This window comes from Podarcis muralis, chromosome 6, assembly GCF_964188315.1.
Source record: "Podarcis muralis chromosome 6, rPodMur119.hap1.1, whole genome shotgun sequence".
NCBI classification, from domain to species: Eukaryota; Metazoa; Chordata; class Lepidosauria; order Squamata; family Lacertidae; genus Podarcis; species Podarcis muralis.
This window is the reverse complement of record NC_135660.1, coordinates 66,890,469-66,918,420: the sequence shown is the minus strand read 5'-3', so window position 1 is coordinate 66,918,420 and position 27,952 is coordinate 66,890,469. Positions and strand designations below refer to the sequence as shown.

Sequence of the window (27,952 nt, the reverse complement as noted above, 5' to 3'; positions counted from 1 at the left end):
CAATAGAGTTCCAATCAGCCACATTGATTGATTAAAAACCTTTGATTAACTAAAAAGTTGGCTTTTTGTTGAGCATTCACCAAATGTATACGATTACTCACCAAGCGTTATTTAACTGGGTGACAGCTCAAGTAAAATGAAATAGTAAAAGTGCTTTGCTTTAGGATTTTGGAACTTATGCCACAGTTTTATGGTTACAGGAATATATTTCAGTGGAGAGGGAGAAAGAACACTTGGTTTCTCCTTAATCCTTCCTTTGAGCATGTAATTATCTGCTGCTGTTTACAGCATAGGGAAAGAAATGGTTAATTTCATGTCATATAGCAAAATACAGTGTCAGTTCATTCAAAATAGTTGTTTCTGTTTTTAAAGCAGAAAATTAGTCTGTCAATTTAACAAGCTGCAATCAGTTTTAATCTAGCAAAATCAAAGGCACAATCAAGAAAATTTACGCACTAATCTAGGGCAAAACACTTTTGGCTAGGAAGTCGTTGTTTACTTCAGTTGAAAATAATGTATAAATAAATATTTTGATGACTTAGACAAAATTATTCATCTTATTTTCAAAACTATCAAAAATCTAGAACATTTGTTGATGTTGAAATAGCTATATTTGCTGGGCTGGATATATCCAGACATCTATATCTACAAACACTTAAGTAAAGGTTTAGAAGAAGGCTAAACTCAGATATGGTGTGTATAATTTCAGATTAGTCTATAAAATCCAAATGTAGAAATATATCCAATAAGCAGTAAATTTTAATGTGCTTCGACAGTTCCTATTTTGTAATTTAATATTGATTGGTCATTAAATGAATGCTTAGGAAAAAAATTAATAGGCATGTAAGATATTAATGTACTTGTCAGCTACCATGGTTAATTCAATATTTCTTCAGTGATATATACATCATCTAGAGTCATAATGAGACATCAGTTTTGTTAGAGGTTTTTGGTCAGTTGCTACTGAACAGTTTTACAGTATATCAGCTGAGACATTTGCTGTGTTAAATGTATTATACATTGCTATCTAATAGAGCCATTCAAGCTCCTTTTGACATACGTGGTGAGGTGGATTGGGTGTCCAGATCTGATGTACCTCCAGCTGCAGAGTGAGAGACCCATGTAACAACAGTACTGTAGAGCAGTGTTTCCCAACCTTGTGCCTCCAGCTGTTTTTGGCCTACAATTCCCACCATCCCTTGCCACTGGTCTTGCTAGTCAGGGATGATGGGAGTTGTAGGCCAAAAACATCTGGAGGCACAAGGTTGGGAAACACTGCTGTAGAGCTCTCTTTTCCACCTGCTGAAAATGCAGGTGGTAATGCCGCGAGTGGGATCACCATCACTAGGAGCCAGCAGAAATGGACTTTTCTAGGGCTGATTGTATCAGGCTCAGTAGGGCAGATGACTGCATTGGACTCCAAAAGAAAGGTGATCACTGTTCCAGTTTCAGTCTTGCACAGCAATCTGCCTGCCTCCACCTTCCATCCCAGTTGCCATTCACTGGGCTTGCAGGCGGGTTGAGAGTAGGATTGCTCCCTAAAATTCCTACATTTGATAATGCACTACTCTCTTTTTGTAACTTGACCAGTTATTCACTCATTTAGATGTTTTCTGCTTGCCCTGCAAGCCAAAGTCCTTGGATAAAAATTGAATCAAACGAGTGCAACAAAGGCAGAGGTGGACTTTGGGCTCTCTCAGTACCCTGTGTGACGCTACAAGTCGGCATCCCCTGTCTCTTGCACTCTCTTCTACCGCATTGTTGTGGCATCCAATGTGGCCAAACCAGTCGCACTTCTCTAAAGCCGCCTCTGACACAGGGTTCAGCTTGCAGCTTGCATCTACTAAGAGAGCAAAATGCTCTATCATGGGAAGAACAATCTGCAACCATCACCCATGCCTGCTATTCTAAACTCAATCAAAATCTTCCACTTTGATGGACTTGTGGGTTGGGGCTCTGTGACTAAACTCTACATCATGTACTTTCAGACAAGATGAGCCTCCACTGTGCCCTGCTGCCCGGGCTTGATAAAGCTCCTTAGAAATGAAGAATGTGCAGCAAGTTACATGGTTTTACAAGTTTTATATGCACAAATATTCAGTTAAAAAGGTTTAAACCCAGCCACACTTGAAAAATGCAGGCTTTTCACAGGCTTTCCCATCGTTCAAAACAAAAGCATCTCAGAGGCATTGATGTTAAATTTCTTTAATAAAAGCAGGTTACATGCTGTCTTCAAAATTAAAACAAAGGCAAAAATACTGCCGCGTTTTCCCACTTTCTTTGGTCTGTTTTATATTTCCTTGTCTTTGTCTCCTGAAACATGGTGTGCTTCACTTATGTGAATACATTTTATAGTTGGAGAGAGAACTTATATTACAGGGTTGTCAGTTCAAATTCTGAAAAATATATCAGGGGTAACAAATATAAGCATGCATGACTTTAGGGAAGAGAGTTTTTCCACAGTTTCTTTTTTCCATAGGGTGCCTTTCATTATAATGAAACTAATATTTTTATTACATCTCCTGTCTCTAGTATTGATGATACTAGAGTTAAACCTAAAAGGACTCTGAAGACGAATAGCTTGCTCCTGTGATATTGCACTCTACAACTGGAGCACATGGCACAGGGCTTCAGGCTTCCAAACTCTATAGACCAATGCTTAAAAACAGGAAAGCAATGCACACTAGAGGCTTTGAGACTAGAGCGATTCAGGAGAGGGCTCCCAGTAGCTAGTGTGGAGAGCTATTTAAACCTGCTATAGCTTACTCTCCCTTCCTATGGGTCCTTGTCCTAACACCCTGCGTCTAGCATGAAAGCCATTATCCATAAGAGTGCTGCTGGATAGGAACAAAGGTCCATTTAGGCCAGTATCTTATTATCAGAGTGACAAATAATGTGCCCGAGGAAAGCTTGCAAGTAGACCCTGAGCGCCACAGCAATCTCCCTAGCAATTGTGCTCCCTCTGAAACTGGAGGTGGTACACAGCTACCCCTTTTCTCTGAATTGAGCATCATATTGCAGTTGGGATAATTACCCAGTTATCTTTAATAGTACTGCCCTACTGAATGTTTGGTTTTAGATTAAGCAACAACTTTTGCCTAATTTAGGGATATAATCCAATTGGACCCTTTCACTCACCAAGGGCTATTCGTTCAGGGGATGCATCCAAGAACTGGAGAGTAGGAGGTGATATTTTTACTGATGTCACCTTCTACTCCATTCTGTAGGGAGCCTCAAGTCTCTGGAGCTGATCTTCATGGTGTGCTGGGGAGACAGAGAACTGGCAAAAATGGCATCCCCTTCTCTGATCTGCAGGATCAGAAGCCCTCCTGTGAGGACAAGGGCACCCATTGCATTTCAACCAATATTTATAATGTATCCTGTGCTTTTCAGGGTGTTTAGTGTTTGCCAGCTTTAGGTGTCCTGGAAGAAAGAAGCTACTGTGGATTATCATTGCTAACTGGTTAAATTTCAAGCCTCACACCATCAGAAATGCATGCTCAGAAATTGACATTTACTTCAATTGTCTTGTTTTGACAATGCTGAAATTTGCTTAATTAGATTGACTTCACTTAATTCATTTAGCTAGTTTCCTGGAGTCAATGCAGCCTAAACAAATTAAGCAAAGTCTAATTAAACTATCTGAACCTAGATTCTTTTTTTGTTCAACGTCTTTGGTATGTTTGTTGTTTTTCTTTGCTTCTGTTTTGTATTTTGCTGATTGCAGCTTGTTGTCGCACATGGCAGCAACGAGAACCTGGCAACATACCAAATGTAAGAATATCTACAAATTGTTTGAGAAATTTTGAAAACATATTGACTAGAAATAGCATATATTCAATGCAAACTGTCAAAATAATGAGAACATGTTCAAGAACAATTTGCCAGAATTAAGAAGTACTCCTTTATATCTCTAGTTAAAAATTCATAATTTTTGGGTTTGGGCACTCCGGTTTGGGGAAATGTAATGTTTGTTTGTTTGTTTACTTATTCATATTCCACTGGTAGTAAATATGGCCTACTCTGAAATAGAAAATTTCATCCCGTCTCCGGGTGTGTTTTCCTCCATAGCTTGCTGAGAACAAGCTGGTACCTTAGTTTTGTTTGTGTAACAAGTCCTAGCTGCTATGCTGAGCTGTTGTTCTGTTGTTCACCAACAAATACAACTGTTGAAGTTATCCTCACTCCTGCTGCTTCCTGGTATTAGAGTAGGCTTTCCCCACACAGTGAGTACTCTTTCCAAACCTATGGGTTACCACACCACCCTTCCCTAAAGGAGCTCAGTGCAGTGTGCAAGGTTCTCTCTCCACCCTATTTTATATTCACACAAAAACCCCTGAGGTAAATTATGCCGAGTTTCACAGCAGAGTGGGGATTTTGACCTGGGCTAAACATTCCAAGTATTAAGGACTCTTGCTTGCTATTGTTAAGAATGAAGATACATTTTATACATTTTTATTTTCTACTGTGGGATAAAATATTTGGGAGAAAAATGTAAGTGAAATATTCAGTAAAACCAAAGCTAGGATGAAGTCTTATATAGTCCATTTTAGTAAAACTGAATTAACAACTGCAGCCGTTCTGGGATGTGTGTGTGTGTGTGTGTGTGTGTGTGTGTGTGTATCTCAATATATATCAGCATTTAAGAAAAAGAAATACATTTTTCCCCTTGGTGCCTGTAACGGCTGAGTTGTTTGCTTTGGATTTTTTATCTTTCAAACTGATTACCAGAAATGTCAACATCCTTCAGGAACGAAAACAGTTATTTCCCACAATTCATTTTCTGAGAGCTGGTCTACCATTTGGGAAGAGCCACTCAGGTAATCATATATTAGTAAGACTAATCACTTCGTTAGTCTATTTTGTTCTATATCTGTGTTTTGTCCATTTTTGTTTTTTTTGAAAAACGCAACTTATTTTATTGGTGTGGGGCTTGTTGCATCATTCTAGGTGAACAATCTGACAATGGAGGGCATAGGTTAAACCCAATCACAACGTCCTCCAGCTTACTCATTTCATGGTGTTAATAAGATATTGTATTTACGGTACTTATTTTAAGTAATTCTAAATCACCCTTAATTCAGGCTTGTGAACCACCCTGTGATCTAAAAAGTTCCAAAATTGAGTACAGTGCCTGCAAATATAGCTCATTTGAAAATGAATTTATACCTGAGCACAAAACCACACTGAACACAGTGTAAACAGAAAATCTGGAGTCTCCTGAGTGTCAGAGTTGACACTGCCATAAAAAGTAGTTTTAGTTGAAATGGCTGGTTAACCAATTATCACTAAGTGATTCTGTAGAGCAGTTTTCTCTTTGTTGCAATCGATGTGAAAGAATCTATATGATATTGTACCTGTAGCTTAATGACAGTAATGTTTGACTGAATGGATTGCATAATGCAATAAATGACTCCAGTGACTCCAATTAAAAGCCATGACTGTGACGGCCTTGTCATTTTGTTGGCAAGATAGGAGTAACAAATCAATTCATACCTACCTCACATGAGCATCAGAATTATTCAATTAATTTCAATGCACAAGCACTGAAAAGAATTGTAAAAATTCAGTCCAATCAGGACAGAACGTTTTCAAAATAAAGTATCTGTTGCAATAACCTTCAAACTTCCCAGACCTGGGAACCAACTTTAACTGAAGCAAGCACTGGGGACCCATTTCTCACATTATTTTAATCAAATGTTTGTATAGTTGTAGTTGAAGCCCACACTAGATCAGACCATGACCCATTAGTGGGTTGTGACCCACCAGGTGAAGACAAATGAGTTACCTTCTAAACAGCAAGAGGGGTACTAAGGTGGTATCTTGACATCATTGAATAGCTCTGTTTAGTGTTGTTCACTCTCATGTGACACCAGAACACGAGGCAGAAACTTGGACAGTCAGTAGCAAGTGTGTCTGGAACTCTGTATGGTAGCATATATGTGCACATAGACTTCCTATGCGCTAAACACAATTCTTAATTGTGTGTACATTTGTTCTGTTGAGAGCTTCTGCAAATGTGTGGCAGGAGAGCTGCATTCAATGAGCACATGTTGCAAGCGGGAATGCCTTTATTCTTTAAGAGTCATTTGAAAATGCTGCAGTGGTTCCATCCTTCCAGCATCCCAAGACTTTGTCAATTATGTAAATACTGTTAATTTGTTTGGAGGGATTGTAATGTTTCTAATCATATTCTGTGGTAGTGTAAGAAGATTCCTGCTGTATCAGACTAAAGGCCCATCTAGTACCTCTGCTTATGTTGACCTCCAGTTACGTATCCTACGGGATATGCAGGCAGCAAACCTGGAAGTATTTTTCCGGGTTTCTCCCCGTGCGCATGCGCAGCAACACTAAACCGTGCTGTGCGCATGCACCTAAACGGCACCTCCAAATACACCCACCTCGGGATCCGAATGGAGCTCCGGAACGAATCCTGTGCACAACCAGAGGTACCACTGTATAGAATTTTGTTCAGTTAAGGATTCTCTTACCACATTTTGAAGATAGTGATCATATAAAAGGCCATCCTTCTCATAAGGTCCAGAGTCTAAAATACCCAACATGAACACTGTGGCCTTTGTGACGTCCTCGTTGAATGATGAAAACAGCAATTGCAGAGCACACATCACAAGCAGAACTCTTGCATCACTTCAGACACAATACTTTTCAGAGGAGATATTTCATACATGTGCATACAAATGTGAATTAGTCTTGAATGCTATCAGGAATTAGCTGTATTATTGGCATTCTCCAGGGTGTTTTTTTGTAATGGGATGAAGGAAGAGACAAATTCAATCTGGATGTAAATTCTCTTTTTTAATATGACTAAACAATATTGAAGAAATGCAAATGTATGAACTGCAGATGTGAATACATTTTGTCCTAAGAGATTTGTAAGGAAGTAAAAGCCCTGAAGGGCTGAAACTGCTTCTGAGTTTTATGCATGTTGTGTATATCTTTGTGTCTGATGCATTAATCTTGCATTAGTTGTCTGGAGCCTTAATTGACAAATGCTTGCTTAGAATATGCAGACTGTCTGAAGGAATGCCTCGAGCATCATCTCCATATTATTTATCTTATTAAAGCATCCACTAGGTGGGTGTAAAATATCTTCCAAGACATTATATTTATTTATTTATTTATTTATTTATTTTGCAAACCAATTCTGGCCCTAGGAGACAGCGTAAAACTTTACTGTAATAAACTGTAAACAGCGGTAGCAATAAGCAGATTTATATATATTTTAGCTAGTACATAAAAATGTAAACAAAAGACTTAAAAACACATGTATTTCTTGTTTTCAGGCCATCAGAGCTCTGGTGAAGAAATGCAAATAAGGTACAGTTTATTTTCTTTTAATATAGAAATGCTATAGGCAAAGTTAAATTTTACAATATGTTTTCCCAATTTCCCCAAATTAATCATTTTATGGGTTTTTTAATGGCACAGTGTAGAAATAACTATTGTATGCTCATTGTACCACATTTTCTTGGCTGATTCCTGCACTGTCCCTAATGGTCCATTTTCTATACATGTTTGACCTTTATATGTCACATTTTTATTTAACTTGCATGTATGTAGATTCAAGGGATTTGTAAGGATTGTAGTACAGATGAATGCTGAATATGAATCTTTAGATGAATGATAAAACCTACATTATTTAAAAACACAGCCTTTCGTTGCGGTGGAGTGCAGGGAAGTTCAGGTCCTGAAAGGATTTTAAAAATTCAGTGAGTGAAATGGATATGGACACCTCAAGGGGAACTTCAGTTCAGTGTTCTTACTTCTACCTGTTTAGTTACTTTGGCTGTGTCTACACATAACACTAAGCCAAACCATGACTTAGTATGGATGTGTGCACCTCCGGACCCAAGGCTATCCAGAGCTAGGAATGAAGAGCTGGTGAAAGAGCCATTTTTGCGAAAGAGTATTTTTCTATAATATTTGTTTAGTTAGTTTTACTGCCCTTCATCCAAAGATATCAGAGCGGTTCACAGCATAAAAATACAAAATAAAAACTCAAAATACATAATAAAACAAGAACAAAACCAGTAATCCCCTCTCCCATAATTTATGTTGATGAACAAGAAAGCAAATCTGTGAGAGAACTTAGACATTTTGCACCACACAAACGTTGGTGTTAGACACAGTTTACGCTAAAGAAAAGCAGTGCCTTTTACTAGCCTTGTCGGATTTGCCACTGTAGTCAACACTTTGATAACTCCAAGGCTGGATTACTGCAGTGTGAGACTGCCTTGGGCCTGGTTCAGAAACTCCAGCTGATGCAGAATGACCGCTCCCCGCATAAAACGGGGGACGACCTTTGTGTGGACGCACGCAGCCCCTGGATCTGGAGCGGCTCCATTCAGCATAGGCTTGGCTTTGCCTTCCCTCAGGTGGGATACCTGGAGGTCTCCGCCTACCCCAGTCAGTTGTCCAATCCCACCTGGGGGAAGCATTGCCAAGGAGATCAGGCCAGGTGGGGGAGGGATTACCTGCCCACACAGTAGAGGGAGGATCTTACCTGGGAATCCTCACATGTTCTCCAGAGCCAGCCCATCCCCCCCACAAACACTGGATAACCCTGATGCTCCCTAGATCCCCGGCTGGGGACTGGGGAGGGAGAACGCCCAATGCCTGAGCCAAGGTCTACCCACATTTGAAATTTAATAAAGTTGTGGCCAATTTAATCCCATAGCACGTTGTCTTGAGTCGTTATTCCACATGACAGGGGGGGGACCACTCGGGATCTGGGGACTCCGCCTATCCACGCAATGTGGCAGCCAGACTGCTGATCGCCAACAATATTTGACACCATTATTAAAACATCTGTACTGGCTTTCCAATTACTACTGAGCCATGATCAATGTCCTATTTTAATTTACAAACCCCTGAAGACGTTAGGTCCAGCGTGTCTTAGGTTGCCTAAAGCCTTGTATCCCAGCTTGATCACTGAGATTGTCTGCAGGCGTGTTGCTAATCATTTTCTCAGTTGGTTAGGCTCATTTATCCGCAACAAGACAACAAGCCTTTAGTGACATTGGCATGTCTTGTGGAATTCTCTGCCAATAAAGAATCAGCAGGTGCCTCCTGTTTCAACCTTTAAACACCTGCTGAAAATGCTTCCAATCCATCAGGGTTATACAAGCAATTAAGAATACACCAAATTAAGAATACATGTTTTTAACTGAGCTCTGCTTTTAAATATTTGGATGGTATTTTTAATAATATGTATAACTGTTGTAAACCACTCTTTCCTTTGGATGAAGTGATTGCTAGATACTTTGTAATATTTGAGTTTATTTACGAGCATACAAATTGGCCACAGATTGAAGCAGACTGCTTAACCAAGCCAGTCCAACTTTTCATACTAAGTGGGCCACAAGAATACTTTGACATGGAACCTTGTTGTGTGGGAGGTCAGAGGTTGCTGAGGGCTGCCAAAAAGGCATCAAGGGCTGCATGTGGCCCTCGGGCTGTGTGCTGAACTGGCTTAAACACACCAATAGAAAAATCCACTACCCCAGATCTGATTTCCAGAGAGTCAGCTGCAAAAACACAGGGTGTGTGTCCTACTTCCAGCAGAAGAATGACACAGTTAAGATTGTGCTGTTGTGCAGTCTTGCCTTTTGCCCAATCAGTCAGTTATATTATCCTTTCCCCATTCACTCAGAAAGCTCGTGGTTTCTGGGCAATGGTAACACTAGGATTCTCTGAGCCTCTCTCTTGTTGTAAAGGCTGCATAAGGGAATCACACTGTTTGCTTCCTCCCTTAAGATGACATCATTGATCATACCATGGCAAGGGGGCAGTGTCAATGCTACAGGTAGTCTCTGCACAGAGTGATGGATGCACTCAGCATGGTTATTTAATTTCTCTTAATACCCCATTAGGGACGCGGGTGGCGCTGTGGGTAAAACCTCAGCGCCTAGGACTTGCCGATCGTCAGGTCGGCGGTTCGAATCCCCGCGGCGGGGTGCGCTCCCGTTGCTCGGTCCCAGCGCCTGCCAACCTAGCAGTTCGAAAGCACCCCCGGGTGCAAGTAGATAAATAGGGACCGCTTACTAGTGGGAAGGTAAACGGCGTTCCGTGTGCTGCGCTGGCTCGCCAGATGCAGCTTGTCACGCTGGCCATGTGACCCGGAAGTGTCTGCAGACAGCGCTGGCCCCCGGCCTCTTAAGTGAGATGGGCACACAACCCTAGAGTCGGACACGACTGGCCCGTACGGGCAGGGGTACCTTTACCTTTACCTTTAATACCCCATTATTTGGAGATCACTGTTGGGAATGGGCTTGGATGTAGGAAATCTCAGCTCACTTCTCCAGTTCACTAGGAAGCATATTGGATAGCCTTGAGCTAGTCACTATCCCTTAGCTTAACCAGCTCACAGAATGGGTAGGAGACTAAGATGTTACTCTGACTTCACTGAAGGATAAATGGACTTTGAATGCAAGAAATAAAAAAGGTTGAAGGAAGAGATAAAAAGAGGCAGCTAAAGCCAATACCAAATGCTGTGTCCTTTAAAGATTAGCACTTTTAAACAACACTTTCTAAAAATCAATTTAACAACAACACAGACAATGCATTATTCAAACCCATAAACAAACACACTTATAAGTCCATTGCATTTGGCAGGGAAGCCTTTATGTAAACTTTACTAAGTGGGAATTAAAGTAATCCAGTCTGTGGGGTATTTTAAAGTTTAGTGCCATGACTTCAGTAAATGCTTTACCCTTTGGTTCTCATACCTCTTTAAGAAATGACTTGTTCTATTCTGCTTTAATTTGAACAATTGTTTCCTTTCCCATTTTTAATTTTATTCTCACTGTAGAATGCAGAGACTTATCTCTCCTTCATAAATGGTCATAGCTCAAACTATTAGTACAGGAGAAAAGTGTGGAATTATATATATAAAAATCCACTTTAAGACAAAAAAAGATTAATCCCATAAGCTGTTCAATCAAGTATTAATGAAATATTTCCATTATTTCCAAATGAGTTCATTTTAACCACATATTTCAGAGGTTCCTGGCAATCTCTTGCCTTGTTCTGTTGGTTTAATGCCAACATTGCTGACGTAGGGATGCCAGAAAGAAGACAGAAAAAACTGGATGTGATAATGACATAATGCACCCTTTCCTGACATAGAATCATAGAATTGTAGAGTGGGAAGAGACCACGAGAGTCATCTAGTCCAACCCCTTGCAGTACAGGAATCTTTTTGCTCAATGTGGGGCTCAAACCCCTGACCCTAAGATTAAGAGTCTTATGGTCTACCAACTGAGCTATCAGTCCAAGTCCTAGATGTTGTCTGCTCAACATATGAAACGTACATATATTCACATACTTCACTATTGTTTCACTTGAAGGATCTAATTTGCAGGCACCTCTATTTGACTGCTCCCACATGTAAAAAATCTTGTGCTTGCTTAAATACCAACAAGCATACAAAACACTTGTGCATCAAGAGCTATGCTATGCTAGATCCCGCTAAAGAAAGAGGTGAAACAACACAGCCTACCAAACAACCTATCAGAAGAACAATTTATTTTGCAATCACTTCTTTTAATAAAATAAAAATTTATGTACTAATAGAAAACTCAAATGCTATATAGTAAAGGGGAGCGTACTGTGAAACAAGAGGGAGGTACCAGCATGTACCACAAAAAAATATCCAATGAAGACTTTGCATTCTCAGTAGCCACAAAATGAAGGATTCCTTAGATAGGGATTGCTTGTTAGTTCAACCTCCACAGATTGTGCATTGTTTATATTACCAATCTTCATGAACCCTCTATCTGCCATTACTTTCTGCCATTGTTTTCACTCATCCTTAGATAGCTTCTAGATTTTTTTTTACTTCATAGAAAGAGTGATTTGTACCTACACATTACATTGCTTTGATGCCGACTTTTAATTTAGCAGACTTCAAATTTCATTTAAGAAAACGTAGAAGAGGCAGTGACACACTGCTTCGCAAATGTGTTAGGAAGACATAATATTTTAGAACGATCAGAGCACTGTTTATTTAGAGACCTCTTTGCTCTCTTAAACAGGTTGTTTAAGGAATGTTACTGTGCATTTATATGTGTTACTTCAGAGACAAGGAAGCTATAATAGGTGTTAAGATGAAGCCAATATGCTGTATTAAAAAACAGAGAGTGAAATCAGCTCACATCTGGGCAGTGTGAAATCATTTGCTGCTTTGGCTTCCTATTACAGAGTCACAGAATTAGAAGGGACCTTGAAGGTCATTTAGTACAGCACCCTACAATGCAGGAATCTCAACCAAAGCATCCCTGACAGATGGCCATCCAACCTCTGCTTAAAAACCTCCAAGGAAGGAGACGCCACCACCTTCCAGGGGAGTCCATTCCACTGTTTAATAGCTCTTCCCATCAGAAAGTTCTTACTGAAATTTAGTTGGAATCTCCTTTCATGGAACTTGAATCCATTGATTCTGGTCTTAGCCTCAGGAGCAGGAGAAAACAAGCTTGCTCCATCTTCCATGTGACAGCCTTTTAGATATTCAAAGATGGCTATCAAATCTCCTCTCAGTTTTCGCTTTACCAGGCTAAACATACCCATTTCCCTCAACCATTCCTCGTACATCCTGGTTTCCAAAACCTTGATCATCTCAGTCGTCTTCCTGTGCACATGTTCCAGCTTGTTAATTTCCTTCTTAAATTGTGGTGCCCAGAAGTGGGCACAGTACTCCAGGTCTGAACTGACCAAGGTAGAATAAAATATTACTTCCCATGACCTGAACACTACAGTGGTACCTCAGGTTATGAACTTACCATATTTTTCGCTCCATAAGACACACTTTTTTCCTCCTAAAAAGTAAGGGGAAATTTCTGTGCGTCTTATGGAGCGAATGCCTATGGATGGCGGGGAGGTCGTGAGCAGAGGATCCATGGTTCCCCTTCCTTCCCTCCTCCGTGGCTCGCTTTGAAGCAGCAAAGCAGGAGAGGAGCTGTTTACATGGGTGTACGCGGCTCCTGTCCAGTTGGCTGCTTTAAAGGAACTGTGCTCTCTTTCCCTCCCTCCCTCCGCCCCACTCAGCTTGCTGAAAAGCAACAAAACTTTTCAGCGAGCTGAGCCGGGGAGGAGGGAGAGAACGAGAGCCTGCTTGCTTTAACGGAGCAAAGCGGGAGAGGAGAGGAGCTGCTTACACGGGTGTAAGTGGCTCCTGTCCAGTTGGCTGCTTTAAAGCGAGCGTGCTCTCTTTCCCTCCCTCCTCCCCAGCTCAGCTTGGTGAAAAGCTCCTTCTCCACACACCCCACGCGTGCTCCTTGTCCCTTCAGTGTTTTTCCTTCCTTCTCCACTTAAAACGTGGTTACAAAGCACGGATCCACATGGATCCTCAGGATTTTTGCATTGGGCTACCCCAAACTCACCGTCAAATCACATGTCTGTGGCCACAGCACGAACCACAAAAATTATACATCCACTGTTTTGTTCAGAATATTTTTTCTTGTTTTCCTCCTCTAAAAACTAGGTGCGTCTTATGGAGTGAAAAATATGGTAATTTGTTCCAGAGGTCCGTTCTTAACCCAAAACCATTCTTAACCTGAGGCATGCTTTCACTAATGGGGGCCTCCTGCTGCCACTGCGCCACCTGCACACAATTTCCGTTCTCATCCTGGGGCAAAGTTCACAACCTGAGGTACTACTTCCGGGTTAGCGGAATTTGTAACCTGAAGCATTTGTAACCCAAGTTACCACTGTACCTCTGTTGATGCAGCCTAGAATAGCATTAGCTTTTTTTTGTTTTGTTAAACTGCTGCATCACACTGTTGACTCATGTTAAGCTTGAGGTCTATTAAGACCCCTAGATCCTTTTCACATCTACCACTGGCAAGTGTTTCTTACATCTATCATATTTTTAGTCCAAATAGCATTTTTATATTAATATCAACCAGGCTAATGTACAGTCGTACCTTGGACCCTGAACACCATGGTACTCGAACGTTTTGGCACCCAAACGCCGTAAACCCAGAAGTCACGCTTTGGTTTCTGAATGTTTTGGAAGTCAAAGGGACTTCCGGAATGGATTCCGTTCGACTTCCAAGATATGGCTGTACATCCATTATGATCATCTCAAGACAGACAAAGCTGATGCAACTGTACACAACCAGGAGCCTTCCTGTATGGGGCAAGGAATAGGAAAATATTGTCTATTGTGGAGCTTGTTTAGGGAGGAAATTATGGCGTAGAAGGCAGTCCTATTATTTGAGTTCTTTCATCAAATCATGTTTTCCAAATGCCAACCTTCCTTAAAATGGCATATTATCCAGATAATTATATTGATTCTGGAACAACTGAGATCATTACAGGCTCTGAGGTTTAGCAGATTTACATCAGGGAAGAATAATGTCAGAATAGGAATTTGTTTTGATCATTTTGTTTTAAAGTGATAATAATTAAAAAGCAAGTCATGCTCTAATTCCCTTGTCTTAAATTGCACTCTCTGAAATTGTTTAATTTTTTTATATGAGCATAGCTGCTCCTTGTCTATTCTTGATCACCGTTGTTAATGAGAATAAAAGATCAAGAGCATGAACTGTGTATTGTTTCACGTGAGCATTTTCCCAAACAAGCTGGCTTAAATATGTTTGAGTGTTCTCATTAGCTTCCTGATAATGATGGTAGCCTTATGGATACTTCCAGAGTGCTGGTGATTGCACATCATTTTTAAAAAACTCTATGTTGATCTTGTGACTTTCACCCAGCATGGGGGAAACAAAATAAAAATTCAACTGCTGGAGCCGTTCTTCCTGCTGTGATTATTTTAGGAGGAAGAACTGAATCCACATTGAAGTTTACATTTTCATGGATCTAATATTACTTCATCTGAATGCTGCAACCTCAACCTCTTTGAATATGTTGGCTATTCAAGTGGTTCAATGTGCTATTTGAATATAAACAAACTTGATGATAATGATGATGGGAAGCACTTACAATTTATTTCAGTGGGATTTGCTTACAACTAAAAAAAAAAAAAAGAATTACTGTGTAATATTTGGAGAATAGCTCCAGTTTCAAAATGTAGGATGCAAGGTGTTCTCATTAACCAACATCTAGCACCTTTGCCAATGCCTTAGGTTTAGTTCTGTGTGGAATGCATGCGACAACAGGGAATATTTGACAACGAAGAATTTCACATTGTACAAATCAGTTTAATAATACTGCTTTCTGGGATTTCATACCAGAGTACTTCCCAGCCCTACCTGGAGATTCCAGGGATTGAACCTGAGATCCTTGGACCCAGTAGGCCCTGGGGCAGAACATTGTACAGTTGTGGTGCCATGATAATGAATGCCATATGTCACACCCATTGCTAATATGGAGAAGGAACTCATGAAGATCTTTATGAATGCATAGAAAGATTCATATTGGAACAGGTGGTAGAGTAGCATCCTTTACTGACTGGGCAGATCACAAACTACAGCCCCAGAATCCTATCCTTTCAGAACTCTGCATGCAATGAAGATGCATTTAACATGCAATGAGTGTAAGAAGGGGAAGAGTTCTTCATACTCTGCACAATTAGCCTGTATAAAATATTTTCACAGAGTAGCATCTTATGTGCCAGGTCCCTGGGACTGGATTCCTTTTTTTTTCAGGGGGTGAGAATAAGACCTCTGAATAAGAAAGGACATTGCATGTAGCTCCACACCCAGAAGCATGTCCCCAAGAGAAGCCCAATTGTTACTAGGGCACCTCTGCCCCAAATATGTTGCATTGTCATCTTGTGACTTGGAATGCAACAAGGGACTCCCTTGCTGTGCTGGAGTAAAAGATTGCTGGAGCAGCTGCACTTTACAAGTAATTGGAGGCACATTTTCCCCCCTTAGTAAAGGCAGACCTTACAACTGAGCTACTGATTCCAAATGAGGCTCACCCTAAAGCTGACTGTGGCTGAAGGGCATTTTTCTGCTGAGCCCTACATAAGGACTTGCCTCATAAGGGCCAGCCCTGCCATGATCTGAGGCTAGCCTGTTGGCTCAGACACCAGATTGGTGGGGTGGTGAATTGTGCCCCCTCCCCACCTGCTCACTGCTGCCTCCACTGAATATTTGCCCTGAAACCATTTGCCACTTGTGTTCATCCCCTGGCTACTTACCTACCGAATACTGCAGGCTGCCCTAGCTACAAGGATGCTGGCTCCCTATGGAGCAATGTGAACAAAACCTGTGTTATCCAGGTACACATGAAAGGATTGGTGTTGTCATCTTAGGAGTTGCCCTGGGCATCTGGTTAGTCATGGTTAGATAAAAAAAGCATTGGACTTTCCTTTCGCTTCCAGGCATATCCGCAACTGAGCGTCCTTTCGGCTTTGGCCCAGCCGCTTCATCAGCTCTGGATCTACTTGTACTTGCCCTCCGCTCTTCCCCAGTAGCATGTTGGACGCCTTCCGACCTGAGGGGCTCATCTTCCAGCGTCATAACTTTTATATGCCTGTTGTCTTTGTCCATGGAGTTTTCTTGGCAAGGATACTGGAGTGGCTCCTAAACCCTTAGGCATTTTTAATGTCTTAAAGGGAACATGAGTAATGTCATGCCACATTAGACCAATAGTACATGGAGCTCAACTTTTTTTTTTTTTTATCTAACCATGACTAACCAGATGCCCAGGGCAACTCCTAAGATGACAACACCAATCCTTTCATGTGTACCTGGATAACACAAAACCTGTGTTATCCAGGTACACATGAAAGGATTGGTGTTGTCATCTTAGGAGTTGCCCTGGGCATCTGGTTAGTCATGGTTAGATAAAAAAAAAAAAAAAAGTTGAGCTCCATGTACTATTGGTCTAATGTGGCATGACATTACTCATGTTCCCTTTAAGACATTAAAAATGCCTAAGGGTTTAGGAGCCACTCCAGTATCCTTGCCAAGAAAACTCCATGGACAAAGACAACAGGCATATAAAAGTTATGACGCTGGAAGATGAGCCCCTCAGGTCGGAAGGCGTCCAACATGCTACTGGGGAAGAGCGGAGGGCAAGTACAAGTAGATCCAGAGCTGATGAAGCGGCTGGGCCAAAGCCGAAAGGACGCTCAGTTGCGGATATGCCTGGAAGCGAAAGGAAAGTCCAATGCTGTAAAGAAAAATATTGCATAGGAACCTGGAATGTAAGAACCATGAACCTGGGTAAGTTGGAGGTGGTCAAAAATGAGATGGCAAGAATAAATATTGACATCCTGGGCATCAGTGAACTAAAATGGACGGGAATGGGCGAATTCAGTTCGGATGACCATCACATCTACTACTGTGGGCAAGAAACCCGTAAAAGAAATGGAGTGGCCCTCATAGTCAACAAAAGAGTGGCGAAAGCTGTACTGGGATGCAATCTCAAAAATGATAGAATGATCTCGATACGAATCCAAGGCAGACCTTTTAACATCACAGTAATCCAAGTTTATGCACCAACTACTGGTGCTGAAGAAACTGAAATTGACCAATTCTATGAAGACTTACAACACCTTATAGAAGTGACACCAAAGAAGGATGTTCTTCTCATTATAGGGGATTGGAATGCTAAAGTAGGGAGGCAAGAGATAAAAGGAACAACTGGCAAGTTTGGCCTTGGAGATCAAAACGAAGCAGGGCAAAGGCTAATAGAGTTCTGTCAAGAGAACAAGCTGGTCATCACAAACACGCTTTTCCAACAACACAAGAGACGACTCTACACATGGACATCACCAGATGGGCAGCATCGAAATCAGATTGATTATATTCTCTGCAGCCAAAGATGGAGAAGCTCTATACAGTCAGCAAAAACAAGACCTGGAGCTGACTGTGGCTCAGATCATCAGCTTCTTATAGCAAAATTCAAGCTTAAACTGAAGAAAGTAGGAAAAACCACTGGGCCGGTAAGATACAATCTAAGTCAAATCCCTTATGAATACACAGTGGAAGTGAGGAACAGGTTTAAGGATTTAGATTTGGTGGACAGAGTGCCTGAAGAACTATGGATGGAGGCTCGTAACATTGTACAGGAGGCAGCAACGAAAACCATCCCAATGAAAAGGAAATGCAAGAAAGCAAAGTGGCTGTCCAACGAGGCCTTACAAATAGCGGAGGAGAGAAGGCAAGCAAAATGCGAGGGAGATAGTGAAAGATACAGGAAATTGAATGCAGATTTCCAAAGAATAGCAAGGAGAGACAAGAAGACCTTCTTAAACGAGCAATGCAAACAAATAGAGGAAAACAACAGAATGGGAAGAACCAGAGATCTGTTCAAGAAAATTGGAGATATGAAAGGAACATTTCGTACAAAGATTACCATAATAAAGGACAAAAGTGGTAAGGACCTAACAGAAGCAGAAGACATCAAGAAGAGGTGGCAAGAATACACAGAAGAATTATACCAGAAAGATATGGATGTCTCATACACCCCAGGTAGTGTGGTTGCTGACCTTGAGCCAGACATCCTGGAGAGTGAAGTCAAATGGGCCTTAGAAAGCACTGCAAATAACAAGGCCAGTGGAAGTGATGGTATTCCAGCTGAACTATTTAAAATTTTAAAATATGATGCTGTTAAGGTGCTACACTCAATATGCCAGCAAATTTGGAAAACTCAGCAGTGGCCAGAAGATTGGAGAAGATCAGTCTACATCCCAGTCCCAAAGAAGGGTAGTGCCAAAGAATGCTCCAACTACCGCACAATTGCACTCATTTCACACGCTAGCAAGGTTATGCTTAAAATTCTACAAGGAAGGCTTAAGCAGTATGTGGATCGAGAACTCCCAGAAGTGCAAGCTGGATTTAGAAGAGGCAGAGGAACCAGAGACCAAATTGCAAACATGCGCTGGATTATGGAGAAAGCTAGAGAGTTCCAGAAAGACATCTACTTCTGCTTCATTGACTATGCAAAAGCCTTTGACTGTGTCGACCACAGCAAACTATGGCAAGTTCTTAAAGAAATGGGAGTGCCTGATCACCTCATCTGTCTCCTGAGAAATCTCTATGTGGGACAAGAAGCTACAGTTAGAACTGGATATGGAACAACTGATTGGTTCAAAATTGGGAAAGGAGTACGACAAGGCTGTATTTTGTCTCCCTGCTTATTTAATTTATATGCAGAATACATCATGCGAAAGGCTGGGCTGGATGAATCCCAAGCTGGAATTAAGATTGCCGGAAGAAATATCAACAACCTCAGATATGCAGATGACACAACCTTGATGGCAGAAAGTGAGGAGGAATTAAAGAACCTTTTAATGAGGGTGAAAGAGGAGAGCGCAAAATATGGTCTGAAGCTCAACATCAAAAAAACGAAGATCATGGCCACTGGTCCCATCACCTCCTGGCAAATAGAAGGGGAAGAAATGGAGGCAGTGAGAGATTTTACTTTCTTGGGCTCCATGATCACTGCAGATGGTGACAGCAGCCACGAAATTAAAAGACGCCTTCTTCTTGGGAGAAGGGCAATGACAGGCCTAGACAGCATCTTGAGAAGTAGAGACGTCACCTTGCCAACAAAGGTCCGTATAGTTAAAGCCATGGTTTTCCCAGTAGTGATGTATGGAAGTGAGAGCTGGACCATCAAGAAGGCTGATCGCCGAAGAATTGATGCTTTTGAATTATGGTGCTGGAGAAGACTCTTGAGAGTCCCATGGACTGCAAGAAGATCAAACGCATCCATTCTTAAGGAAATCAGCCCTGAGTGCTCACTGGAAGGACAGATCGTGAAGCTGAGGCTCCAGTACTTTGGCCACCTCATGAGAAGAGAAGACTCCCTGGAGAAGACACTGATGCTGGGAAAGATGGAGGGCACAAGGAGAAGGGGGCGACAGAGGACGAGATGGTTGGATAGTGTTTTCGAGGTTACCAGCATGAGTCTGACCAAACTGCGGGAAGTAGTGGAGGACAGAGGTGCCTGGCGTGCTCTGGTCCATGGGGTCACGAAGAGTCGGACACGACTAAACGACTAAACAACAACAACAACAACAAGGGTTTAGGATTAAAAAGTGGATTCCCCCGCCACCCACCTTATAAATTTTGAAACTCCTCACAGTTTCAGAATGTAATTGCCATGGTATCTCGGAAGCTGTTGTATGATAAAAACAAGACCTTGTGGAGTGAGTTAGTTGTTTTTAAGATCTAGGCCATGGTAGATAAAATCATTTGTTAGCATTTTGCAGCCTCCCTATATAATTTGCATTCATTATGGTCCCTAAAGAATTGCAGGTCCTCAAAAAAGGATACCTTTCAAAAGTAATGTGCTGATGTTTACATAGGCCATGTATATAACATTTCACAAAGTAACATAAATACAGAAGACAGCTTCCCCCTCCCTGCAAGAGATGGAAGCCTGCAATATAACAATGATTGGGGGTGCGGGTGGCATTTATGTGCAAATGCAGTTAGATGCCCTTAGGCTATGTTTTGTTTGGGGGGTATTTCAAATTTCCAAAGAGGAAAATAACTTAGATGTCATTGAGTGTCTTCAATAATTTCCATACAGATGCTTCTTTTAAAATTGGTTTCTGCATCCATAAGAGCATAGAACATATGATATTGATGTGGTACAAGAAAAGATTGGGGAGAAATCAAATTAGAAATGATACACATACCATTGGGAAATATGCAATCAATAAAGCTTTGCACGTAAAACTATGATGTAATATTTTATTTGCATCTGCACTCAGAATGAATGGAAGTGTCTTTTTATGTTCTATTCTGTTTTAAAGAATAAAAAAGAACTTTTTTTCCACTAGTTTCAGGATGATTTGCCTCAGAGTATGTGAAATGGCAGGGACGCGGGTGGCGCTGTGGGTAAAAGCCACAGCGCCTAGGGCTTGCCGATCGAAAGGTTGGCGGTTTGAATCCCCGTGGTGGGGTGCGCTCCCGTTGTTTGGTCCCAGCGCCTGCCAACCTAGCAGTTCGAAAGCACTCCCGGGTGCAAGTAGATAAATAGGGACCGCTTACTAGCGGGAAGGTACAGTAAACAGCGTTTCCGTGTGCGGCTCTGGCTCGCCAGAGCAGCGATGTCACGCTGGCCACGTGACTCCAGACAGCGCTGGCCCCCGGCCTCTTGAGTGAGATGGGCGCACAACCCTAGAGTCTGTCAAGACTGGCCCGTACGGGCAGGGGTACCTTTACCTTTACCTATGTGAAATGACTCCCAAAGAAGAAAAATCAAAGCAGCACACACACATTTGTTTTCTTCATTTTATAATAAATTTTGTGTTTTTTCCAGTGAAAACTATAATAGGCCATATTCTTTGTAATCAAATTATCCTTTCTCTGAAATACAGCCCAATTCTATTTATGCCTACTCAGAAATAGATAACAGTGATGTTCTCTTGAGTGAGCCTTGACAGGAACTTTGAGGACTCATTAAAGCCTGCTGCAAAGAAAGAAAGACAAGTTTCAAATGCCCCCTCATTTTTCTCCAACATAGACTGAAACCTTATCTAGAGAGAAATCCAGAGTTTTGCACCTGTAGAATTTCCCCTATAACCCATACAGGTTTAATGTATTTTAGTAGCTCTATTAGTCTGCCCTCAGCAGGGATAGTCAAAGTCACCCTGTAGGTCTTCATGGAGGAGGATGACCTCCTCCCCACTCTAGGCTTTTAGCTGTAAAGCATCTTTTTCATAGGGATTTATGAAGCCTCAGATTGGTTGGGGAATATTATCTAATCTTTTCCAATTCTTTCTTTGGGGGAAGAACTCAACTCAAGTTATTTCCAGGTTAAGTTGAGGGTTCCTTTTGAAGCATAACCATCTGTACTCAGAAGTGTTCCTTTAATTTAATAGGATTATTTATTCCTAAGTAACTGACGCTGGTGTTGGGAAAGATTGAGGGCACAAGGAGAAGGGGACGACAGAGGACGAGATGGTTGGACAGTGTTCTCGAAGCTACCAACATGAGTTTGACTAAACTGCGGGAGGCAGCGGAAGACAGGAGTGCCTGGAGTGCTCTGGTCCATGGGGTCACGAAGAGTCGGACACGACTAAACGACTAAACAACAACAACAACTGTGCATAGTATTGCAACCTTAATCTACCCAAAAGGGGAATGATATTACTCACATGGAAGCCTTCATCTACTTAGTCTACAGCATGTATTGTTATTAGATAATGAACTTATCTTATTAGTGCAACTAGAAAGTATGTGCCTAAGTAATATTGTAACCAGTTCAGACTAGGATCAGCAAAGATCATATAGAGGCTACACATTAACTTGGGGCAGGGGGGAGGGAGGATGCAGCCTAATCCTTTTCAGAAATATTTCACTATCTGTTGATGGGAAGAATTATGTTTAGTTTCATTTATCTTTTTTTTCATTTATGCTTTTTTTTCTTCCAGAATGCATCCAGTTGCAATGAAACAACATACTCTTCTGGGAAATGAAGTGACCCTAAAGAGTTCAGGTACATTCCTTTTCTTACCAAAAACACATAATTCAAAAACAAAACCAATGTTTGCTACATAAAACATAACCCGAAATGCAGGTAGCATACAATTTGTTTGTTTGTTTATTTTTAAATATTTATATTTTATTGAAAATTTTCAGTATAGAAATGCAGTGAAGGGAATGAATAGAAAATCCCAAAAACAAAACAATGCTTAAAACTACAATACAATAAATACATACACACACACATTGTATGTATTATTATAATACAATATATGTATATTGGGTATAAAAGTAATACAGCTATTTTGACAACAGTACTCTGGTTTCTCTTCAGATTATATAAATCTTTCACCTTTTACAATTTACTTATTATTTTTTAAGAAAACTGGAGAAATAAAAAGCCGGTTTGAATATTTGAATAAAATGAAATATTTTACACGCTAGGGCTGTAATCCTGTACACACTCACAGTGGTGAAAATCCCACTGAACGCAGTCGGACATGTGGGTAAACATTCACAATATTGCAATTTTATGCAATATTGCAAATTATGCAATATTGCATATCGGTTCAAGGGCAGTATTCAGCCTATAGAAGGAGTAAAAATGTGTGCGCGCCTGTAAGTAAGTTACTGATCTGATTGATTGGGTGCCCAGGTGCCACCACCCCACACTGTGTATGAGATTGAATGACCACTTGTGACAAAATCCCTTTTAGTTCAAATTGGTCATCTCAGTACCTGAGGTTCGTTTTGATAATGCCAGATTGGTGAATGCATGATTGCCCACTATATCTTTTGTTCTGGATTTTCTGTTATAACTCAAAGTGTCCTTTCTGATATCCACACCATGGAGTTAGTCTTGTGCAACTATTTTTGAAGTAGTGAAATGGCTATTTCTAGTATTAAATTAGGGGCTAACTATACATTACTGTAAACGTGTCACTTAAAGCAACATCAGGTTTTTTTGTAAAAAAAAAATATTAAAAACAAGTTTAGGAAGCAACTGGGTTTTGGGGGGGGGGTTGTTTTCAAATTTCGATTTTCCATGCAGAAAAGCTCCCCCCCCCCTTCAGGATTGTAGTGGAAAGGCTTAAATCCCCTTTTCCTGACCCTCTTCAGGAGACCTGAACTTGGTTGATTCTAATCACACATTTAAAGTAAGGATAAGTTATACCTTAGGGGTTTTTTGGCATGTGACACTTGAAACATCACAGGGAAGCATGGTTGTTGTTTTTTAATTCATAGCCAATGTAGGGCTGATATTTGAATTACAGACTAGCAAATTCAAAAACCAGTTTAAATCTTATATGGATGTTTTAAACAACACATGTTGCTGCTAAATAAAATAAAATATCTTTTCCCCATTCTCAGGCAAATCTGTTGATCCATCTTCCTTCCTTTCACTAAGCTTTCACTTGTCCCTCCCCCTGAAAAAAATGCATATGAGGAATATTTCATTCTAACTTAAATGTTCAAATAAGCTGTAACAAGCTTATTCATTATTAGCACTGACAAACTTCAGCTGGTTTCAAACAGGATAAAATACTATTTAAATGCAGCCAGCCAGTCACCAACATCTCTTTGCTTCAGGTTGCTGACAGGTCCCTGTGTTATAGTTCAAATTTAGTTGGGAGGAAACAGGTTGAAGGAAAGCAAAGCCAAAGATATTATGATGAGTAATCCACTGTAGTTTCATATATATAGTAGTCTTAATTTCCTTTGGGACAAGGACAAAAGGGGCTATAGGGTGAAGAAGCAAAATAATAAAACATGTTAACATGAGAAATGCAGGCTAGCTTTTGGATGTGAGGTTGTTCACTGTGTATTAAAACTGCACTGTGATTTGTGTGCCATGGCTGGCTTCTTGGTGTTCTATTTTCTTTTATTCACTGCCCTCTAGAGGTACTAACAATATAACAACAACTGCCAGCTGCCATTTGCTGTTTGCTATTATTTAGCAGGTAGATCTTTGCTCTATGCACCTCCCCACCACCCAAAAAAATGAACTTTTCAGTCATTTTAATCCCTGTCCCTCCTTTCAAATAAATTCACAATTCCCGGATAAAATGGATACCATCCATTTTAAACAGCCGTGTGCACTAAAGTGCTTATTCCTATAACTGTGTGTTCATAAGCAATTTATGTGCTGGCTTTGCTGAAAAGGTCCATTACTCATCACACTTGAGGGATGTAAAAATGTTGGAGTTATCAGCTTCTCTCGGCCCCACTCCCCGCTCCCCCTTGCCATTTAAACCCAGCTATTATGTCTCCATACCATTGTGATTTGACTCATTTGCAGAGTGTAGAAAAAGAGGTCAAACTCTCAGTGTCGTCTTTCTAGAGAGAACTGAGTAGGAAGCAGCATGCAGTTTCCCCCCACTCTTTTTCTTTAATTTCATTCTGTGCTTCAGTTAACTCTCGACTTCATCTAACTCTGCCAGATAATGCTGTATGACTATCAGCCTCTCAGCTTCTCTGCTGCTCCTTTCTCTGACCCCGGAAAAGTATCAAAGGATGGGGGTTCACCCCTTGAATTCTGGCTCTGGTTTCCAGCACTTGTTGAAAGCGTGTGTATGCACAGCCTTTCAGCTTTCCTTACCTGACACAACCTGGGGAAAAAAGCTTCCTTGATGGCATTTCCCTGGAAATAAGCAGCCTGGTGTTGAAACCACAATGTATGCTCTGCATACTTATTAGGGGATTCCAGTGTTTTTTCCTCACCTACATGTGCAGCATGAAGTGTGTATTATCCTTGGATGAGATAGCAAGTTTTTTTTAAGAAGAAGAAGAAGAAGAAGAAGAAGAAGAAGAAGAAGAAGAAGAAGAAGAAGAAGAATTCAATAAGCCTATCCTTGTCAGAAGATGTGCCATATTTTCTAGTCAAATCTAAATGGTGCAAACAATTCTGCTTGAACAGTAAATTTCTCAGTGGTAATCACGTAATGTTCCATATCAGTATATTTTAGCTACAGCATATTCCTTGAAATGTTGCTTTATAGCTTTCAACATCATTTTTCATTTTGGCCATGGCTGTTAACACAAGATGGGTCATTGCATGCTGCTGCTTCTGCTACCCAAGCAGGGTAAAAATCAGGGCACTCTTCACAGAATGAGTTTCTATTATAGGTATGGACATTGGGGCTTTGTGTTATCTTTGCAACTATATGTTAATTTAGCACAGCCTAAGCTGATCTAAGGGACGCGGGTGGCGCTGTGGATTAAACCACAGAGCCTAGGACTTGCTGATCAGAAGGTTGGCGGTTCGAATCCCCGCAACAGGCTGAGCTCCCATTGCTTGGTCCCTGCTCCTGCCAACTTAGCAGTTCGAAAGCACGTCAAAGTGCAAGTAGATAAATATGTACCACTCTGGTGGGAAGGTAAATAGCGTTTGCGTGCACTGCTCTGGTTCGCCAGAAGTGGCTTAGTCATGTTGGCCACATGACCCAGAAGCTGTACGCCGGCTCCCTCAGCCAATAAAGCGAGATGTGCACCGCAACCCCAGAGTCGGTCACAACTGGACCTAATGGTCAGGGGTCCCTTTACCTTTACCTTTTTAAGCTGATCTTATGGGGCCAGAGGAGAGATTGTAGTACCAGTAAACAGCGTTTCCTTGCGCTCTGGCTTCTGTCACGGTGTCCCGTTGCGCCAGAAGCGGTTTAGTCATGCTGGCCACATGACCTGGAAAGCTGTCTGTGGACAAATGCCTGAAAGCGAGATGAGTGCCGCAACCCCATAGTCGCCTTTGACTGAACTTAACCATCCGGGGTGCTTTACCTTTTTTTTACCTGTAGTACCAGACTCACAGCTATCAAAGTTCAGTCCCTTCAGAACCTAAACTGTTTTTTGTCACCTAGCTCCAAACTCTGGTTGCTCAGCAATCCTTTAGCATATTCAGAGCCTGTTTAGTATTTCAGAGATTAAACTTCATCACATTAAGACTGTGGTGGGCTGGAAGGGGGGATAGATTTAACATGCTGGTACTTCACATAGTATTAATATTTGTGAAAAGTCTGGCATCCGATTGCCAAGTAGGTGTCATGGACTGGCTGAATATGGTAGGAGGTACCAGCTGGGAAACCCCCATAGGAACCCTCAGGGGGAGAAGGCTGGGAGCCAGGGGATGGATAGTGGGACAACAATGAGTGACCAGAGGGAGAAGACTGGGGGGAGGAGGTGTCGGAATCTGGAGGGGCAACAGGGTTTAGTGAGCAGGAAGAGTCTGGCAGAGTGCAGAGTTGCAACCAGCTCACCTCCCTGTCTTGGTCTCTGAGAATAAAGAGAGCAGAACAGAGATTAGTTGTGCACAGATGCACATCAGTTGTGCACAGATGCAGTTTGAGACTACGTAGAAAAAATAAAATTGGATTTACAACTGAGCACAAAATTAATGGTTGGCAATATTGGGGGGGGAGGAGAGGCAATTTTGCAAATTAGTCTCTGGGAAAAGACTGAAATTCTGAGATATTATAAAGGAACTCAAAAAGAAAGAGAAAAGCTTCAAACATTTGTCAATAAATTATTTTCTGTGAAATTTCAACTTAGCCCTATTTTGTTGTCAAGTTATTTGGGTGTGATCCTTGTTTGACATCTGATACTGTTTCTAGGAAATGACCACCCGCTATGTTTGCAGGAAAACCAATAATCCCAAGGAATGACAAGGCTTTAGATGCTTAAATACCAATGAACTGGTATTTCCTGAGTCAATTGACTCTTTCTTGTCAAGAACAAAAGTGAATAGTACTGAAATAGATATACTACTCAGGATCATTTAGAGAACCCCTTCTCTACAGGAACAGATGTTACACACACATAAATAGAAATTAAAGTAAATTGTTGGCCCTTATGGGAGAGATCAGCAAATCCACTTGTATGTCTTTCCTAGCAGCCATACTGACCTTGTGGCCCATAAGTTTCCTGGAAAGGGAAGAGAAATACCAGCTATGGATTATTGCCACCCAATTTTTCTGTTGTGTATGTCTTTTGCTCTGTTGCTTGTGTGGTAGTCTTTGTTCCATTCTCTTGAATTGAACACATTCAATGAAGAGCAGGCTATAAATACTTCTTCTTCTACTTCTACTTCTACTTCTACTTCTTATTATTTCTATTTCTAAAATGGAATAAGCCATTGATTTTCAGAACAAGTCACATGCAAAAATTACTATTTCTAATTTGTTGCTGTGTTAGTTCTGTGAAGGAGATGGTGTGCAGTGATCAATTCATACAGAAAAATTTGAGGAGCTCAGTTTTTGCACCTGTAAAACACAAAATAACAGGTGAAAGCAAAGGTTCCCCAGACACTTTTACTGGAAAACATTTCCTCTGGTGACTCTGGGGGCAGTCTGCAAGGTCATCCAGTTTTGAAACTATATAATCTTTTTATGTTGTTGTTTTTAGCTCTGTTTCAGTAGATTTTATTTCTTCATCCTGGGGAGAGAGAAATATATTTCACAGAATGCTTTGCACCTAATGATAATCTGTGCAGGCAAATCTATATAACATACCATCCGCTTTTATTACTGAGCTCTGCATGCTTTCCCAGGATATGTCAAAGAAAGTTTAGGTCAAGAGGTATC

At 41.1% G+C, this 27,952-nt stretch overlaps 1 protein-coding gene across 5 annotated transcripts in view; it reads left to right on the top strand.

Annotated features, from left to right (window-relative positions):
- The window catches only part of PCDH15 (protocadherin related 15), a 621,509-nt gene that overhangs the window by 202,556 nt on the left and 391,001 nt on the right, over nt 1–27,952 (top strand). For all 5 annotated transcript variants that reach the window (XM_077930491.1, XM_077930494.1, XM_077930496.1 and 2 more), the window contains 2 exons: nt 7,305–7,338; nt 22,328–22,392. The gene's annotated coding sequence lies outside the window, so the exon portion shown is untranslated. The remainder of the gene's footprint in view (nt 1–7,304; nt 7,339–22,327; nt 22,393–27,952) is intronic.